Here is a 20,859-nt window from a genome sequence, read left to right as displayed (position 1 = left end):
GCTCAGTCCCTTGTTCTAGGAGTCAGACTGTGACCCTTGCTACAGAGGAGGTGGCTTTGCTAGAACAGACCATCTGTCAAAACTGCTCACCCCTCAAATTCTTCACTCAGTAAGGGAATACCTGGGCTACACCATGAGGCTTTCACTGGCAAAGACAATACCACACCAATGGCTGCACCAGGGCATCATAGCTGTATCTGACCATTCCACAAACCAGTGAGGAATTTGCAGTGGGCTGATACAGAAAATGGAATGAGGGGACAGCAATTTCAGGCAAAGCCTAGGGAGGGTATGACCACAAGCCTTGGTGAGAAACCCATATGGGAGCAGAAGTAAGAGCTATATAACCTGAGCATATGCCTTGTCTGCATCTAACATGGTCCTGTGCTGGACACAGGAATGGACAGCCTTCAGCACATCTCAGTGGCTGCTGAGCAAACTCAGCTGATGAATTTGTAATGGAGGAAGGTGTATGTAATTCCCATCTAGTCCACATGTGATCTAAGGTGGTGTCTCGCACAATCTACCCATCCTGTCTTTCCTCTAGATTAAGCAGCACATGTAACACCTTACCCTACCTGACAGCAGAAAAGATGAACATGTTTGTTTACTTTCCAGAAATTCCAACAAAATGCCCAAAGACCACAATGCTGGCAAACCACATCATGGACAGGATCTGCATAGTATGATCAACTTAAAGGGATTTTTTGATAGAGCCAAAGTTCCCAGTATCAGAAGGGCTTAAACTTAGTCTCGCTTTTCCCACTACATCTCTGATATCGCAAGAGAGATAAGATTGCTACCACCTTTTATATTTCCATTCTTTATACGATAAACTCAAACAGCCTCAAGTCTCATTGTCTTACTGAGGCCCTAAAAGAACCTGCAGACCTTTTGGAACAAAATAACTCATTATGTCTATCAGGCTATCCATGTGCTTCTGTCAGTTGCCACACTGCCTCAAGTGAGGAGAAAATTAAAAACCAAAACCAAACAGTGCAACTCTGATTGGCCAAACTATTTGTTCTGAGGATAACATAAGGTCTGCAACACAGGGCTGGAAAAAACACAAGGCATAATTCAGTAAGACACTTTTTTTTTTGTTTCATTTGTGCTTGACATGGCCTGCTTTCCTCACAGGACCAAAGTTAGGAGTCTGACCTAAGAAGTCACTCCTGCTTCACCCGCTGTTCACAGAAGACTTGTCCCTTCATCACTGCAGTCACAAGTGTGCAATGCTCAAAAAGAGTGAAATGCTCAAAAAACACAGTTTGGCCATTGCCATTATTTTAAGCTTCCTCTCATGAGGAACAAAACAATGTTACATCTCCAGCATTCAGAGAAAGAAAGACATCTTAATTGATGTGCACAAAAGGATCTCAGTGATAATAAAATCAGTAAAAGAAGAAATGGCAGTCTGAAAATAAGTCAGGAAGCACATTCAATCTCCAAACAATTCCCTACACAAGGGTGATAGAGGACAAATAATGCTCATCAAGAATAGGTTACAGTAAAATTAATTCATTTTGTAAACAGAAAATTCTTATCAGTAATAAGGAGTATTAACACCTAAAGCAAAAGAAGATGCAGCTGCAAATTATGGCATAATGTCATCTTTACAGCTACCTTGTCATTATGGAACTAAGCATGTTGTTAAGCTCCTGGTTGCAGAAGTCATTTTTACAAAGCAATATTTATTTTATGCATAATACATCTGGTGTTGAAGATAGAAATGCAATATACAAAATACACACATGGAGATGTTTTTACTTAAGTTCAAACAGTCATTTGAAACATTGCACCTTCATTAAAAAACCCAGAAAAGTTTCCAAGCCTGATTATCTATGCAAGAGATGAGTATGTTATAACAGGGTTCCTCACAAGCCATGAATAAGAATCATGCAGTTGAAAGGAATGCATTTGGCACAGGGAAGAACAAATGACAATTAACAAAAATTCTTGCTTGGAAACATTTTAACCTAGAAGTACAGAAATACCAATCCTGGGCACAAAGTTCACTTCCCAGCAGTGGGTAAACGCCTAATCCAAATTGATTCTGGCCAATATTTCATGCTTTAATTAACAAATATATGTTGCAGAGAGCTATCTGGGGAAATTAAAAAAAAAAAAAAAAGGAAAAACATAACAAAACATGGGTCCTGATCTGATGCCATGAAGGATATTCATTAATGCCGCAACAGATGGTTGATCTGCAGACTTAAAATATGTCAACTTCATTTAATTAAAAGTCAACATTATTATAATATTGCCATCATGAAATCAGGTTCTGACAGCATGCCAAATTTTATTGTTTTACTTTTAAACAGAAACTTTTTGATGAGAAGCAACACATTCCTCACTTCTGTGATCATTCATACATCTCAGTAAACACAGAGCAACTTCTCCTGAGGGCTCCCTCCTGCAGTGGCTCTGCCATGCACAGCAGGATTTTTGATCCCTCTACTCCTACACTCAGCAACATTTCAGGCTGCAGCAGGTTCTGGAGCCAATACAGACACACTGCTACTGGGAAGGAAGCTAACTGGTGCTGTGTCACATCAAATAGCTCATCCATCACCCTGTAATTTGCAGTGTAAATACACAGCAGTGAGCCTAACTCTAAGTGAGGTGTGACTCAATGAAGGGGCATCAATATCTGATTTAAGTTATTTGTAAGAAACTCAAGACAAAGAAGCACCTGCCATCAGGTAATACTCATTATTTACTATCACCTGCCACCAAAGTAAACTGGCACTAAGGCTTGAGGTGCAGCTACTGGAGCTGGCTGTCAGCACAAGACAGAGCAGTCATCACAAACATCACACCATCAAAGCTATCCTGATCTCACATCCATTATGTACCTGTAATTTTGCCCTAGGCTTCTCAGATATTTTATTAGGGAACAGCTCAATTCATCCCTTATTATTTCTGGATTTAAAATCCCAGACAGCAGGGACAATACCACTGAGAGGCTTCAGCCTGAGCTGCACTGCTGTTTTGCAGAGGTTATCCCTCAAAAAACCTCTTCTCCCCCAACAGAAGACTCCAGATCTTAATGGAAGAAGAGCATGAACTGCAGGGTCCAGCAGAGTGCAAGCACTTGACACCCACTGGTACCAGAGCAGAAAGGAATCAACCCTCTTGATGTGCAAACCCTGGTGACAGCTGGTTAGGGGTTACCAACACTCCTATACAAGTGGCAGGGAAAGAGACAAGCGAAGTCCTTTCTGGCTACAGCCTGCTGTGTTCTGAAGTTTGGTGCACACCTAGTTCTATTAATAAGATGAAATACCATCTCACTGGCTTGGATTAATTTGTCCCAAGAATAAGGAAATAAATTTAATGCTGTTATCTGGAGGAAAAAGAAGGCCTTTTTTCTGTCTTTACCTAACACCCAATAGTTCTATAATGCCTCATATGTCACTGACACACAGATATGAAGTGTTAAGCAACAGCACCACCAGGACATACTGGCTCAGCCGCCAGGGCTTATTTTTATGGTTCAAGAAACCACCTATGGGCAGTGTTTTAAAACCATTAAAGGAGTGTGGTCTGTGGAGAGATTGTAAAAAAAAAAAATCTGACTGCTGTTTTTCTGTATTTTCCCAGACATCAAACAGGGAGCTAAACTCTTGACAGCTGCATCTGCATAATGACCCAGCAGCCATCTAACCCTTTGCTAGCCCCTTTGGACAGCTCCACAGCTGCCACAGTTCTGAGCGGCGGGGATGGACCAGGGGTCACAGAGGACGACAGAGTCAATCACACAGATGCCAGGCTTGGAAACAACAGCTAAAGTCTGTTTTGCAGCTCCAAAGCACACCTCTTATCAGAACACAGTGTCTGAATTCAGTAGAATTCAACAGAGCAGGCAAAGGCATGGGAACAAATTCATTGCTACTCTAGTGGGAAGATGCACAATGACAATGAATAATACAGCATTAGATGTAGCTCAAAGTATTAAGGAATGCTAAGCAGACTTTGGTAAATGCTACCAAAGCTTGGTAGATATTATTGATATTTTAATGATTGTCTTCTCCTCCAGAGTTTTGGACCTTACTCCTTGGATGCTCAAAACAGTGACAGACACACTTAGAAATACCAATATAAAAGACCCACTGCATTCTAGAATGCTGAAGGCAGAAATGGGTTGCAGGATTGTCTTAGCAGTTTGCCATGATCTTGTTTTAATTAGAGACTAGATCAGTCACTCCAGATGCCTATCACAAATCTGGACACCACAAGTAATAGGAGTTAAATACAAAGGTATTGTTTAGAAGGCAGGTGCTGGAAAATGCTGGTATTGCAAACCAAGTGGGAAGGCAGAAGCCTCAGGGAGCTGATGCATTCCTGACTCCTATTTCCCATGTGCACTCCTGGTTGAGTTTGCTGTTAGCAGCTGTAGAAAAATGGCTGCGCAAAAGCCATGCCTCCTAAGAAGCCTCATCATAAGCCACCTGAAGCTGTAGTAAGATGTAGAGATTTCTGCTCTTATCACAGTGGACACAAAAACATCACTGGAAACCCAATGTACAGACCCATAGATGAAGTAAAGATCTAAACCTAACACAAATATGAGAACCCCACCCTGAGTTCCCTTAAGTCCTGTTCAAGAGTGGAATTCAGTTGGATTGAACTGTGACACATACTTTCTAGTAGAAAAATATGCAGTGGTCCCATAATCTCTCTATTGTACATTGTGTGCTAATTAGTACAGAATTTCAGTGAATGGGACGTCTTGCTAGGTATAGACAGGTATTCAACTTTTCCACATATTCAAAGTAGCAAACCTGACATGAACACTAATTCTGCTGTTTGCTCAAACAAAATCTTCCTCATTTCATAGTTGAATTTTGAAGGCTCTAATTTACTTCAGTGTAAGAAATCATCAGCAATTTTTAATATTTGTTTTGTCAATATAATGAAAAAAAATCATATAGGAAACAGATGTTTACACCAAACCCTCACTGCAATCAACTACCTTAGTAACTAACTTTGTAAATATCTGTTGGATTTACATAATGCTCTGATGCATAAACACTTTTTCAAAGCAAAGAATGAGAGTCCAAGGACATTTTAAGCAAGGACACATTTAAGATCCCAGAGTACTTCAAGAAAGAAAAATCAAATTACAGGGAAATATGAAATGCTTACAGCATGATCCAAAGGTCACCAGGATCAAAGGACACACTAATTATGAGTTGAGAAAACTTTGTGACTTGACCACAGTCATTTAGAAAAGGACACCAAGAACACACTCAATGAACTACCAATAAATATATCCTAATAGCTGAAACATTCAGTACTTCACAGTGGTAATGCACTGTCACTCTCATAGCATCTCTCATTAAAGGTAGAGGGAGTACTAAAAGCTCACAACTCCAATAAATTCCAAGTATGATAAAAAGAGATCATACTCAAAGATAAAACATATGCTTATTACCTGGTATTTTTAGATAACAAAAACTTCAGTTTCTAGTTCAAGTAAATTATTTTCATCTTAACTAAAAATAGCGGACTTGCCAGTTCCTCTGCTAGCCTGACAAGTAGTCTAGACATGGTTAGATAATAGCATTCACCTTTGACAGTCCCCTCTGAGGTATTAAACATTTGTTCATGATTTAATAAATTCCAGTCAAATAGTGCTTTATGACAGTCATGCCACTTAATAAATTCCAAGATGTTTATAACTACAAAGACCAGCTTTGTCCTCAGACATTTGAATTAGCATAAATTATGAATGTGCAGATGTTATTGACATGTGGAACAGAAACATAATTGATTGAAACATATTGCAAAACTCTCTTCATGCTTGCACAAATACAGGCAGGTAACAGTTAAGTTTATCATGACAGATAGTACAATAAGAAAGTAATCATCAAGACATTTCTGCCTTCCCAAAAATCTTCAGTCTTGCAAAAACATATTTAAATTTTGCCTATTCTTCAGCACTCTGTAGTCCTGAAAGGCAAACACCTTTGAGGAGAGGCAATTCTCCATAGCACTTAGAACCACAAGTCCACCATACTTATCCCCTTCATCTTGAAGTATTTCCTGAAACCCTTTCCTTCAAAATACAGACATCCTTGCTTTTCTAGAATACTTACTTTCTCAAACTACACCAGTATATCTCTGAATAACATGCATCCTTTCACAAAGTGAAGATTTGGTACATTTTCTTACCAGTACATCAATCCATGCACTAAATAATTTTTTCACATTAGTAAAAGAAAAATTAAAGGAAGTATGCTATTTCCAGGCTATGTACTTATCTAAGCCTTGTCCTTCAGCTTTCATATATAATTTCAAGCCATCAATGACTGGAAGAAGATTTAACACCAAGGAAAGGAACAATGCCTCTATGTGACTCAGCAACATCCTAATACAGCAATAGCCAAATATGCTGACCCTAAACCTGCCAAGAGCATCTGTACTAGTTGATAAGAGATCTATACAATTGCTGGGTCACAGATCATTCTGCCTCAATGTTTCAGTTCATTGCAGTAAACCCTGACAGCTTCAGCAATCACAAATGCTTTCCTGCTCATACAATAAAAGGTTTAATATTGCCAAACACATTTATTCACTCCAGTCTTTTTTACTCCCCAACACAGAGCATGGAAAACCAGATTTTACAGTATGGCTAAAATCAACGAGCATATGGGTCTCCATTTAAGAAGGATAAATTAGTTCTCTGCTGATTACTTAGAGAAATATAATTGGTGTCTAGCTTCTGCTACTTCTGCAGAGCATCTGGGTCTCTCCTACCTCTGTTTTTCATAGTCAAGAGAAGGATGAAAATTCCTTTCTGTTTAATGACTCTGCAGAAAGGAGAACAATGCTGCTGTTCTTGATGGAGAAGAAGGAAATCAAATTTATTGATGCCAACCTGACAAAAGCTTTGATTAGGACTGTTCTCATCTATTCCAGAAGGGCAAGCGAGGGAAATTAATCCACTGGCAGTTTAACTGAGAAAAGCAGTCATAAGTGATTTCCTGTACGATATTTTGTTAACTTTTGTACCTGAACACTAATCAAGAGATCTGATCACAGCACTTTCTGTTTAGAGGGTCAAGAGCAACTGAACTGATACAGCACCTCTGATGGTCAGGGCTTGGTCTTCAATGTTCAAGACCAAAAAAGTTCACTCATCCAAGACTGACAGGGTAGAGACATCTCACCCATTTCAGAGAAATATCTTAAAATGTCTGTGAATGCTTCAGGATCCAAAATTCCAAATTAGAAACTGGTTCACAATTTAAAGGCTTGTGGTTGAAAAGAGATGGCCAGTCCCACAGGCAGCACATTTACCAAAGTATCACTCTGTGGATAATGATTATTCCTTCCCTTTTCCACATTTCATTATTTCTTCGTCCAAGAGTAGCAGCATCAATCAAAGCATCTGAAGAGTGACCCCACCTTGCTGGAAGTCAGTAACATTTTGACTCCATATGGAGAGGGATACTGTGGAGTTTCATAAAGCCTGGCACCTGTGGCCAGGCTACAAACTTCAATGCCAGGAGGAAAAGCTGGCCTGTGTTTTGGTGTTAAGCTGGCCACAGCCTCTAACAGCCAGGGATTGCATCCAAAGTCGTGTATTGCAATTCACTGGAAACAGTCAGGAAAGGAGCTCCACGTGCCTGAAATTACAGTGAGCCTATCACCCTGGGATCACTCCAAGGTGCTTCCAAACTCCTGAATTTTTCCAAGCAGACCATCAGACACCACAAAGGAAGAATTCCTGCTTTTGGGGTGCTAGCATGTAAAAAAGTCTGAGTCTCTGGTTTACAATCACATTTGACAGATGAAGATTTGCCAGCATTGGAAGCTGCTGGCTTAGGTTTGCATACAAAGGGGATGGCAGCAGGAATGCTGCAAGCCTGGAGATACACATCATCAGGGTGGAATAATTCAGGGCAATCTGCTCTGACCATTATACGCAGAAAACGCTGAAGTGCTTCCCCCTGCTGTGATCAAGCCTGCTTAGAGCCTTATCCAGACTCTGTACCAACAGAGCAGGTTTTGACCTCACTGTGAAGATAATACCTCCCTCCTCCTTCCCCTGAACACTCTCTTTGTGGAAGCAAAAAGGCAGTTTTCCCCTTTACACACTGTCCTGCTGCGTGGTACCCTGAGGTCAGCATGCCAGCATGCTCTGGATCTAAATAGTCTGATTTTTCCTGCCAGCTCGCTCCCCTCTCCCCATTGCACTTCAGAAGTTTCAATAATAATAAAAACACTTAAATAGAGAGCAAAGTATCTTTCAGGAGGCAGTTGAAACACATTCTAGATACTTACATCTAGGGAGGCTGAGGGGAGGTCTTACTGCTTTCTGCAACTAGCTGAACAGAGGCTGGAGTGAGGTGGGGCTGATCTCTTCTTCCAGGTAACAAGTGACAAGGATGACAAAAAATGGCCTCAAGTTTACCCAGGGCAGTCTCAGACTGGGTATTGGGAAAAATTTCTTCATTTGAAATGGTTATCAAGCACTGAAAAAGGCTTCCCAGGGAAGTGGTGGGGTTACCATCCCTGGAGGTATTCAGAAGACAAGAAGATGTGGCACTTGGGGACACAGTTTAATGGTGGGCTTGGAAGTGCTGGGTTAATATTTGGGCTCAGGGATCTAAAGGGCCTTTTCCAACCTAAATGATTATAAGACTAACATCCCAAATTCAGCTCTGTGGCTTCCAGTTTCCCTACTCTCTCTCAAGGTCATCATGTGTTTCTCCACACCACAACCTCTGCTCCACAATGAACCCTACAGGGACAGTTTTCCCTTTCTATCAGGGCCCCATGCTTTCGCTCCTACTTTGGCTGGATGATCCTTTCCCCTTAGATTTCCATCTCTCTTATCCTTAATCTTCTCCACTTCCTGTCACTCCTTGCTCTTCTTCAGAACTGCCTCAGCACCATCCTTATCAGAGCACTCGATAGCAATTAAATTGATAAAACATATGCAAATTAATAATAGTTTTTGAATCCATGATGTATCTAGGTTTGCAAACTCTCTCAGGTGTTAGCTGATGCCTAACTATTCACATATTTGCCCTCAGTAACTCCCCATTATAAAACACAAAATTTACTTGCATGTATCTTTGTTCTTGCTTCCAAATTAGCTACAGGCAAATGTAAACTCACAGATAGCAATTCTGGTTTCTGAATTTCTTAAAATTCTTTTTCTCCCTGTGACATATCTCACTAGATGAACAAAACACTCAAGAGAAACCCCTCCAAAGTGTTTACAACTGAATAAAACGTACAGTTCACAAGTTGCTACTCTCTATGGCATTAAGTTAAATACCTAATGTTGTTTTATTGCAACTTTGCCTTGCTTGCCCTTTAATGGATTTTTTTTTGGCACCTTTTCCTCCACCATTACTCAACTCAAGAATTTTGAGACAGAAAACAAAACCGACAATCCTAAATGTCCCTGTTCCCAAATGAGAGACAGATATTCAGCTGTCATGAACACTCTATTGGCTCAAAAGCAGCAGGCAACGCTTGGGGTTTTTTTACTAGAAAATCACCTTAAAAATGTGATAAAGTTAAAAAAAAAAAAAAGGCAATAAAAAATTTTCCAAGACCCTATCCTCAGGAGAAAGAGGGACTCCACTTTGGTATGTGGTTTGGGAACAAGCATGGCAAACTTACTCCACAAAGCTAGGAGTGAGATATTTTTGCAGGCACATGACTAACTATTGGACAGAGATCTTGAGTGAAAAGCAATTTTGCAGATGTTATGCACTTGAGATACCAGCTAGAACTGGCAAATGCATGCTTAACTGGGAACACACTCACACACTTCATGCCTTTCCCACACAGAATACAGAATATTTTCCTTGCCCCAAAGCGATCGCTGTTGCTCACAAATAGGTCTGAGAACGCATACAAGCACTAATGTAACCACACAGAGTTACAGATCTTATTTAGTTACTATGAGAGTGATCTCAAAATCCTGGTGAATGCTTTTTCAGTGGAGAAAAAGTGCAAAGGGTCAGACCCTTATATTATCAGATAACTCACCTTCAATATATAAATGTACTAATCACCCATCACCTCTGATTGGAGATGCTGAGCACTCCTGGGAGAAAAATGAGAGGAGGAAATCTCCTGTAAGCTTAGTATTGAAAGTAATGAAGGACAATGCCTCCAAATCCACTGGAGGAAGAGATACTTAGAAATACATATTTTCTTAAACTCTGAAATAGATTGTAGTTCTCTCAATATATTCTGAAGGAAGAAGTTCAGTTTTGAAGAGATGGCATCAACCTTATGCATTCCCTGAATAGTTTCTTCAGAGAAACAAAACTAGTTTAACTGATTTGTTCTTCTAACAAAGAAACAACATTCATGTAGAAAACACTAAAACAGAACTGGACAATTCACTGATAACACAAATGTTCTCATGTATTACTCAGGTTAAAAAACACATGAATATATAATGTAGGTAATACTTTTGGGGCTTTTCCACATAGGACAACTTCTTATATTAATAGGTGCATATAACAGGGACATTAATGTGTATCACATTATCTCCTCATAGCTCCTTTTTTTCTTCTAAGGATTCTTACAGAATTACCTCTGAAATGAGGTAAAAAACTCAGACAATCTACACTGAACACAACCACAGGCTAACTAGTACCTCTAATTTCCCCAGCTGTAGCCATCCTTCCCCAGCTAGAGAGAAGAGCAAAAAAAACAGGACTGTAACTTGTCCAAATGTACGACAAAGCAGGAAAAGCTACCACAGCTCTCTATTTCCAAAAGAAAAAAAATGTGACAGGGATGAAGTATGGAAAATAAATAATTTTCAACAATTTCTTACACTAGGGAGAGCTTCAGATAAGATACTTATAAAAACCAGTTGATACTTAGCAAGAATTGTGTGGGACTTTGAAATAAACTGATCGATATTTTTATGATTAATGTCAGTCAGAAGTATTTCTGTAATTAGGGAGAACATTTTCTGCTAATATCAGATGAAGATGGAGGAGAAGTTCTTGAAAACAGAAGAACCAAAGCACAAATACTCTTACTAAAAATGTGTTGGATATAGCATTTTGCAACTGAATTGCCTAGAGAGGAACCAAACAGCAGCTCAGTTTTACTTTCTCATTCCGATTCTTAGTTCACTTCCAAAGCACACCCAGTCATGTGCAAACACCAAGCCAGGCATTTCACTAAATGATGCCAAGTTCCTAAAGGCGCTATCTGAAAAGTGCATCACTTCAGTTAGCTTTCAAGAAAAAAAAAACCAGTGATATTAATAGAATGTGTTTTGATTTGCACCACAGTACCCAATTCTGGCACGTTGCCCTTGCTGCCACTGGCATGTGTGAAGTGCTTTTACTCTCTATGGAGACCTAATGCACAGTGGAACGGGAAGGTAAAGGACAGTACAGCAAAGACTTCCTAAGACATATACCTAGGAACTCTTGATGAAAGACAGCTAGGTTTTCTTCACTGTGTTCATATCTTCATGATCAGTTCCAAGCCTTTCACTTTTGTCTGAGAAAGAACAACCGACATGAGATTCCCCCTCGCCAAGGTAATTTCTAGAAATGGTTTAATTTAATTAATTGCATTAATTGAGTGACAGATCCCATTTTTAATAAGTGCTGAGTGATGTTAAATAAATGATGATTTCCTATATCAAGACTAATATCTGTGTGCATCTGATTAGAGCAAATCTTTAAACTTTATCAAACAAAATGGTGGCATGTAGCTCCAGTTTTTGTTCTGTTTGTTTATTGTCTGCCAGTTCACTAACAAACACAACCCAGAAGCAAAGTCTGAAAGCCAGACTACCTTGTTTTTCCTCCTTGCAGCATCAGACATTTCCATAAGATGTATTATGAAACATACCTGGATCTTTACAATAACACTGAGCTGTTTTATGTTTCTAAGTCAAACTAAGGAAACTCATTAGAGCTTTTCAAAGAGCGCGAGAACAGTTCTTCAAAGAAGCATCATTAAATTCTAAATATACATGTGCTTACTTCAAAAGTTCTCAGTTGAACAGAAACTGGATCTTTAGAAATACTTCAGGATCTAAGCAATGTCAAGGAAAGACAAGACAATAAAAGCAGAGAGGAGCTTTTTCTAAGAAGTGATAGGGAGTAAGACTGAGCCATGCAAAATTTTCAGAATAAGGACAAACACCCAGGGAAAAGAGAACTGCTGTCCCAGAGGTGAGATAAAGGCTAAGATCACCTCCTAGGACTTGGACACCCTAGGTCCGGATGTTTGGTTTTCATTATAATGTACTGATGTAAAAATGAGAGGTCTCCTGTAATAGATTTGCTACTTCCCTATCAAGTTCAGTTGTATCTATCTGTACAGTGCTGATATGGAATTGCATCTTCATTAGCATCACACAAAGAAACTACTCCTAAATATACAGTCTAAGGCATTAAGGCGCAAGAGGTTTTTTGCTGATGATGTTTTTACTTGTAGGATTTTTCTTCTGCTTTTGTACATGGATTTTCTCAATCGTACTCAATATTTCGATTCCTCCTCAGCCCATTTTCAAATTAAACTAACCCAGCCTCAGTGACATTCCCCCTTTGCAGCAGCAGTTTGTGCACTGCAGTAGAAGCCATTCACAGCCTCTGGCTCTTTTCAGGCTTACGTTTCCAAACCATTACTCCTTGTAGTGTTCCTCATAAAGCAAATCCAGAAGTGAAACTATATTTCCTTATAGAGGCTTCAAGCCATGTTAGAACAACTTAATGATAGCCACCCACTTACAAAACTAAAAAAAGACAAAGAAAAAAGATGGAAACATTTCATGGAAAAATGTCTCCTCACAGCTGCAGTAAAGACCTGCTACATAGAATCATGGAATGGGCCAGGACCCTGTCCAGCTGGATATCAAACACATCCAATGTTGGAGAATCCCCCACTTCTCTGGGGAGATTATTCCAATGGCTGATTGCTCTAATTGTGAAAAATTTTCCCCTTGTGCTCAATTGTCACCTTCACAGGAGTAAATTGTATGTATTACATGTCATCTTTTCCATCTGACTCCTTGTAAGAAGGGAGTCTCCATCTCCTTAGTAGCCATCCTGGAAATACTGGAACACAGTGGTCCCCTTGTATCTCCCCACAAACTTCTTTTCTCAAAGCTGAACTACTCAAGCTCTTTCAGTCTTTCTTCATATGGCAAGGCTTCCTAGTTGTTTGATCATCTGTGTCCCTTCTTTGGACCCTCTCCAACCTGTCCACAACTTTTTTTGCATAGCAGGGACCAAAAGTGAACACAGTATTCAAGGCATAATAAGCTAAGTGGAGTGTGACAACAGTGATTTCTTCATCAGCTGATGATGCCTTTGTTATGTCACCCAGCACCCTGGTGACTTTCTTTGCTGGAGCAGCACACTGCCCACTCTCATTGAGATCATCATCCACCAGGGACCAACAGGTCCCTTTCCACAGAGCTGCTCCTCAGACTGTTGAGATTGCTGTTTTCCTGGATTATGTTTTCCCAGAACAAGACCACATGTCAAACTTCTCATAAGCCCACTATTTCAGCCTATCCAGGTCTTCCCGCAGGGTGGCTCTCCCTTCTCAAGTGCCCACTTTCCCCCTCAGCTTTCCACCATCAGCAAACTCTGCCAGGGTACACTTGACCCCATCTTACAGCTCACTTGGGAAAATATCAAACAGTGTTGGGTCCAAAAGCAATCCCCATGGGACCCCACCTGTGACAGGTTGCCCATTTGAAGAGCTCTTCACCACCACCCTCTGGGTGCAGCCTGTCAGTCAATTCCCCACTCACCACAGGGACCACTTGTCCAGATCCTTGACACATTGGCTTCCCCAGGACAGGGCTTTGGGGAGCCATATCAAAAGCCTTGGAGAAATCCAGGTAGACAATGTTCACCGCTCAGCCCACATTGACCAAAACAATTTTGTCATAAAGGGTGATCATGTCTGTCAAGCATGATTTGCCCTTGGTGAATCTATGCTGGCTCTTCCCAGTTACCTGCTTCATCTGACTTGTGATGGGCCCTTGGAGGATGTGTTCCATAATTTTTCTGGAGACGGAACTAAGATTGATGCGCCTAAAATTTCCTGAATTCTTCTTTAACCCCTTCCTGCAGATGGAGGTGATATTAGGCTTCTTCCCATCTTCCGGGACATCTCCCAGTATCCACAACCACTCAGAGATCATGGAGAGCAGCTTCAGGCAGCTCTCAACACCCTCAGGGGGACAACGTCAGGGTTCCTTGGAGGCCAAGCTGTTGTCACAGACCACAAACAAACTATTCTTTCCCTGACAATGGGTCTGTGTGCCCATCAGCCTGAGGCCCAACAGTGCTGGCAAGGAGAGAGCTGGAGAAAGTGTTGAGAACTTTTGCCTTTTCAGTCTCATTGACGGCTTTTCTGCTGTTTAACACCAAGACAGTGTTTCCCTCCTCTTTCTGCTTGGTGTTTAAATACCTGAAGTACCCTTCATTGTGGTTGTTGACATCTCTAGCTAATTTCAATTTGAACTCACCTTTTTGTTTTCTAACTGCATCTCTGTATGTCCTGGGAGTGCCCTTGTAGATCTCAAGGGGTATTTTCTGCTTTCCCATCTCTAGTACACTTCCCTGTGTTTTCAGCACACGTGGAAGGTCACAATGAAGCCAAGGGGGTCTTGCTTCACCTAATTCCTTACCTTTAAAAGGGATGAAAGGTTTCTGTGCTTCCAGGGAGATATTACTGAGAAAAACTTCCACCACGCATTAGCTCCTTTATCCTCTATGGAAGCTTCCCATGGAATCCCTCCCAGATAAGCTTCTAAAAATCTAAACCCTTTTTCTTAGCACTAGCCTTCAGTATGCTCAGCAGGATCCCAAACTCCACAATATTGTGATCACTGCAGCCAAGGCTATCATTAACTGAGATATTACAGCAGCTTTTCTTGGTTTTTAACAGCTCCAGCAGTATCACATTTCTGGTCGACACACCTAACATTTGTGTGAGAAAACAGTCCTCTACACATTCCAGAAACTTGATGGATGATGTGGGAGCTGCTGCACTGTTCTTCCAACAAATGTCTCATTGGGTTAGGTCACCCCTAAGAACCAGATTGCATGGACAACAAAACTTGACAAGGTGACCCAAATATCACTTTGTTTATATTATAGCCTTGGTTTGGATGTCAGAGACAGAATCATACTGCAAGACTCCCCTTGGATACAATCCCTCTGATCTTGACCCAAAGGCAATTCCTTAGGGCTAGAATTATCATAGCTCACTTCCACACATTCAAGATTCTCCTTTAACAAAGAACACAACAAAAACTCCTCCTCTTTTTCCCTGTCTTTGCAACACAGCTTACAGCCATCCACTGTGGTCTCGCAGTCACACCAGTGCTTCAGCTATTTCCATGACATCCTAACTTCTCCTAAAGAACCTGTACCACACATCCACATTGCAAACAGCTGTGTGCAAGTGCAACAGTGACCAGACAGTTTAGCTGACTCTTCAGTGAGGGCATCAGTTTCAAGGACTTGGATCAAATCCTGATGGGAAGGAAAATAGCTGCACAACAAGCTGTTCCAACTTACAAAGGTGAAAGTGGTCGAATTTCGTCTTACAAAAAAGTAGAAGAAAAAAATACAAAAGGGGCAGTGGCAATGCTGTGTTTGTAACCTAGGAAAGTGGACAAGTTTCAAAATGTCCATGTATGCAAATCAGGAGATTACATCAAAATCTGAGGCTGAATTTGAGATGACAATTAATCACCTATTATTTCATCCCATCTTTTGCAAACAACTCAATATATCATATTATTCTGCTGTAGAAAAAAAACGTACCTGCCACGAATTTTCACATCCAATTTATTGAAAATTGACTATCTTCTCATATGAGAAAGAAGGCACATGCATGAATACAGCTGCAAGTACTCAATCTCAATTAGCTTTATACAACACATAGTTTAAATAATTTTCTTCCTCCCACATTCATTATCACTGATTCCTTTCCCTTCCACTTTATTTTGCCTGATTTTTCATCCAACACTTTTACCAGTCTCTACAGTAGGGTCTACAACATATATTGAAATACAGTCTGGGCTCTGCAGCACAGTATTTTGGGTCACACAAAGCCTTTCTCTTTAAAAGATCAAGGGTAAAGGAGCATATACCAGAGGAAACAAAATCTTAACCATGTTTAAACTAGTATAGATGGTGTCTGCCAAAGATTTACTGACCTACTAGAAGGCACACAAAATATAAGTGACAGCTATGGAGATGGAGGCCTGGTGGTCCTCCACATCCGGCCCAGATGTCAAGCTCCCCACACACTCACACAGATTCTGTCAGGGGCATGAGCCTAGACGGCAAATTTATCTGAGACTTGCCTGAATAAACCTTTCCTGTTTTTGTGACCTCCAGCCATTAGGAATAACCAATAGTTTCAAAGATGGGACATTGTCCAAACCCAAAGAGTGTCAAAGAGGATCCTTCCAGGCCCAACACAAGTACCGTCTGTGAGGCCCAGAAGCAGCAAGCATGGTGTAAACACTAACAGCATAGGCTCCAAAGTAAACATCAATTTGGATACCCATTTCAGAGGTGCATGGTATAATCCCATAGGCACTATTGCAATCCAAGAAATTCAAGGAGGACATAACCTCTTATCTTGTTACTGTTAGTGCTATTAATGATTGATCACCCAAAGCGCATTGCAGTGAATACAACAATCACTTGAGCAGGTTTTCATGCATATGTATTTATGTATTTAAAATGTCTCCAGACCTACCAGTGTCAAATTACATTATGTTACACTAGAAACTCAAATAATTCAAATACTGGCATGGGCAATGTATTTAAACCTTCCAGTAAATATCTATTGTTGATCATAAGTACAGGGCGTCCCACTGAAGCTTTTTTAATATTTCAACATGAAACACAGGCTTAGCTACAGTGTAGTTAAAACTTGCATTTCTGGCTCCAACAGTGCTCATGCAACTATTTTACATATTCACAAAAAGCAAAGACAAATTGATATTTTTGCTTAAGTAAGTAACTCCAGTAATTCCATTTCTTGTCTATGGCCAGCTGGGAAGTGCTGAATTCAGTCCAAACTCTGCTGCTAATGATCACTCAGAGGCCATGGTACTTTCCATGATGCTCTCAGCAATTATGTTTCTGGTCTCAAATAGCAACATATAAAAATAACAGTCTCAGGGCCTAGCCCAGATTCTGCCTGGAAACTTTTCCTGTTAAAAGATTTCCCATTAGTGAAAGATTTGGCCAGGCAGGAAGATGACTCACTAATGCCACCCTCACCAGAACACGAATCAGAAAGATGATTGCATGCTAGGTGCACAAGAATACAGAAGTCTGAACTCACCTGAGCTACCAAGTTGCCAAAAAGTAAACAGCAGAGCCTTTGTTCAGCTTTAACAGAATAAGAGACATCTATGTCCAAGCACATGGTCCTTTAATACAGCAGAGACCAGCAAGGTTTACCTTTCCTGATGGACAAGAGCTAAGCACATACTCCTCCACAGCACCAGGAAAAAAAAATAAAAGAAGTTGCCCAGAACAGTTGTTCCTCTGCTACGTCACAGCTTCAGCAAACTTTCAAAAGGCCTTGCAGGTGAGCTTCACTTAATAGCTCCTGCAATTAGCAGACCCAGAAATAACCTGCTGGGTCTTAACCCATAACTAAGAAAACACATTAAAGAACCCAAACTGGCAAATCATGACCTCAGAAAGGAGGAGAATGCCACTTCAAACTCAGCTGCATGCACTTCCTTGTTCCCCTACGATGCTCCCCACCCACATCACACACCCACAACCCCCTGCCCCAAATGATTTTTTATTAACTTCATCATCTTGGTTGGTCACTTTATATCTGGGTACTAAATGCAAACTATTCTCAAGTACAGGTATGTCAATCATGTTGTAAAAATAAAGCTACAGCCTTAACATCTGTGTCTGTGCCATCCCTCTCTGTGTGTCTAAGCCAATCCACAGTCATTTCCATTAGGAAGTCTCTATGTTTTCCTTAAACTAGCATTGAGAATCTCAACCTCTCCATGCACTTAACTTTGTCTGGTATAAACCTTTTCAGAAATGTTTTAGGCCATCTCCCTTCACCTGCTTGCGTACTTAAAGGAGTTCAGCAGCAAACTAATTACCTAGGAGGTCCTCTATTACTCTATCAAGTCTGTAACCAGCTATACATACACCTAAACACAACACCACACACACAAACACATATATCAACTACTGCAAAAATCACCTCAACCACTTTATCTTTCAAAGTGAATTCATTTCTTCTAGTGAGGGAGACTGTATGAATCACTGCCGTAACCCCATTGACAGAATCCATAGCTGACACTTACTCAATTGAATTAAAAGATAGAGACCAATAGAAGTTCGAAGTAGAATAATAAAGAACACAATTGTTTCAGGTCCTTATTTTTGCCCTCCTAAACCATAGTAGCACAAAGGTTTCCATTGCTCCAATTTGTCTATCAAACTATCAGATCCAATCTGAGACCATTTTAAGCTGTGCATTGTTGTAACTTCACAGACTGATGAAGCTGCAAACAAACAGCCACAAATCTTTATATTAAGTTATGAGAGTAATTTCATTCTAAGTTGCTTATCAGTTCTAGCATGAGGACTCAATTATCTAAGCATTTTCCTATTCCTATAGGCACACTGTGCTCTCTTTGAAGGTTCCCAGATGAATGTTATGTGAAAGATGCAAGCAAGCAAGAAGAATATAGATGGCCCAGAGTCTGCCCAACCACTTCTAAATGCTCATGTTCTGAAAAAAATACAAGCAGAAAGCTTAGAGACACATATATTGCTTCTGGCAGAAATGCTTCATTAAAAATAACCCACAAAACTGAAATAGGATCAATGATTTCATACTGAAAAATAGGTCTTAAACATTAATTCTTCAGGCCCTTTGCTGAAAACCTTGCCTTTAAAATTTCTGCACTGCACATAAATGAACCTTGGTTCTGTCATAAGTGTAAAATAAAGCAGGGTTACTTGAAAGACCAACATTCCAGCAGGATTTTTTTAATTGGGGATTTTGTGTTGTTTATTCTAAGGTCTATCAGTTTGCTTACTTCTTGTCTTCACTCTAAATACATGTCCTCTTCACTGGATTCCCACCACAAGCACTAGTTTGAACTCAAATCAAGGAAAAGCCCTTGATTTTGGCATGTGACACATTCCTCTGGTTCACTGCTCTTTCTAGTTTTTTATATTAATATGCAACCCCTTCAACAACCTGCATTTTTCAAGTCCTGAGTACAACAGATCTGCATTCAGTCACTGAATGAATTCTACTAACAGAAGCATAAATTATGCTTTAAAGATATCCTACACATGCAATGAACACAGCACTAGACTAAAACTACAGAAGTCCAAGAGGCTTTGACATAGGACTCAAAAGAAGGAGCACCAGTGCCCTACAGCATTTATTGCATTGTTCAGTGCCCTTCTCTCCATCTGCAGCTCTCACAACCACTCACTGACTTTATAACCACATCTTTTCCCCCATTTTTCTTTCCTCACCTTGGTCTTTTCAATCCTACTCTGAGAAGGCTTCCGTATTATTTTTTGTCAAACAATGTTACTGTTTCACCATGATTCAGTTTCAAAGCTGTCAGACGAATATGAAAATGGTGTTAAATGTTTTTCAAAAACAAAACATAAAACTTCTGCTCTTGACCCTTTGTATTTTCCCTGAATTCCCAGTGATATTTTCCTATTTTATTCATTCTTCTCTGCTTTTGTTTCCAGTTTGACAACAACCATGTTTAATTGCCTAGTTTCTACCTTATTTTTTCTCTTTCTGAGCTGCATCAATAAGTGATACTTCAAAGAAAATGTTGAATTTATAGACCAAACAAAATATTTCTGTTAGTGCTTTAGAAGAAGCCCAACCATCTGCTCATTTCAAATAACATCATTCTTCATACTAATAAAATTAATTGTGTAAACTAATTTAAACCTTTTAAAATAACAATCATTCCCCGAGCATTCACTTTATGTTGCTCACGGAGTATTTTAATATACCATGCTGTAAATAAAATATTGGTTTCCATATAAATTGATGCTGGTCTTCAAAAATATGTCATTATCTCCTTCTTTTGACTGGATTATTCTTCTCAATAAACTCATTTTTTTTTAAATGTCATGCACATTTCAGCAGTGATTTCTTGAAAAGGTTTATTACTGCATAAGATTTAATTTCAATGAGGACATTGCACTAGACAGAGAGGAAGAAATAAAAAGGGGCTGAGTGAAGAAGAACATGAATCAATCTATTACCCCAAAACATAATAAGGGAGGATTGAACATACAGACTAGGCTATATCTTTCAAAGCAGAAAATGTCATTTCTAATGATACGTATTTTTAAAGTATTTTTTTAGCAAAGGTGAATTTTCAGCAAGAAAGAAAGTGAAATCAAAATACACAACAAAATTAAATGAGACAAGGAAATAAACCAAACAGAAAAGCAATGCTTTTCCTGAGCATCTGCTGAAATCCTGACTTTAAGCTTTCATATTGAAGGATAAAAAATTCAGGTTGGCTCACAGCTACATCTGCTGACCTCCAACCAACCTCTCCAGTTTCTTTAGTTTATTTTCTTAAAACTTTCCCACATTGATTCTTCTTTCCGTTCTGTGAGGTCTTAACAATCCTTGTCTCTAAAATTCTGTCTCTGCCTGTAATTTTGCTCCTTTTTCTTTTTATTTTTCTTACAGGCTCTCCCACAGCTTTTTCTTATAACTTGACAATTTTCTCAGACATCTGACCCCAAGTTATGGAGCTGGGCTGTGTTTGAGCAAGACCTTGGATCCCTGGAAGACTCACAGCTGAATGGG

General features: G+C 39.9%; 1 protein-coding gene across 6 annotated transcripts in view; it reads right to left on the bottom strand.

Moving 5' to 3' along the window:
* The window catches only part of GRID2 (glutamate ionotropic receptor delta type subunit 2), a 679,311-nt gene that overhangs the window by 419,175 nt on the left and 239,277 nt on the right, over positions 1-20,859 (bottom strand). The window lies entirely within an intron of this gene.

The sequence above is a fragment of the Zonotrichia albicollis genome, chromosome 5 (assembly GCF_047830755.1).
Source record: "Zonotrichia albicollis isolate bZonAlb1 chromosome 5, bZonAlb1.hap1, whole genome shotgun sequence".
NCBI classification, from domain to species: domain Eukaryota; kingdom Metazoa; phylum Chordata; class Aves; order Passeriformes; family Passerellidae; genus Zonotrichia; species Zonotrichia albicollis.
Note: the sequence above shows the minus strand (reverse complement) of the source record. Positions and strands in the feature narration are given on the sequence as shown.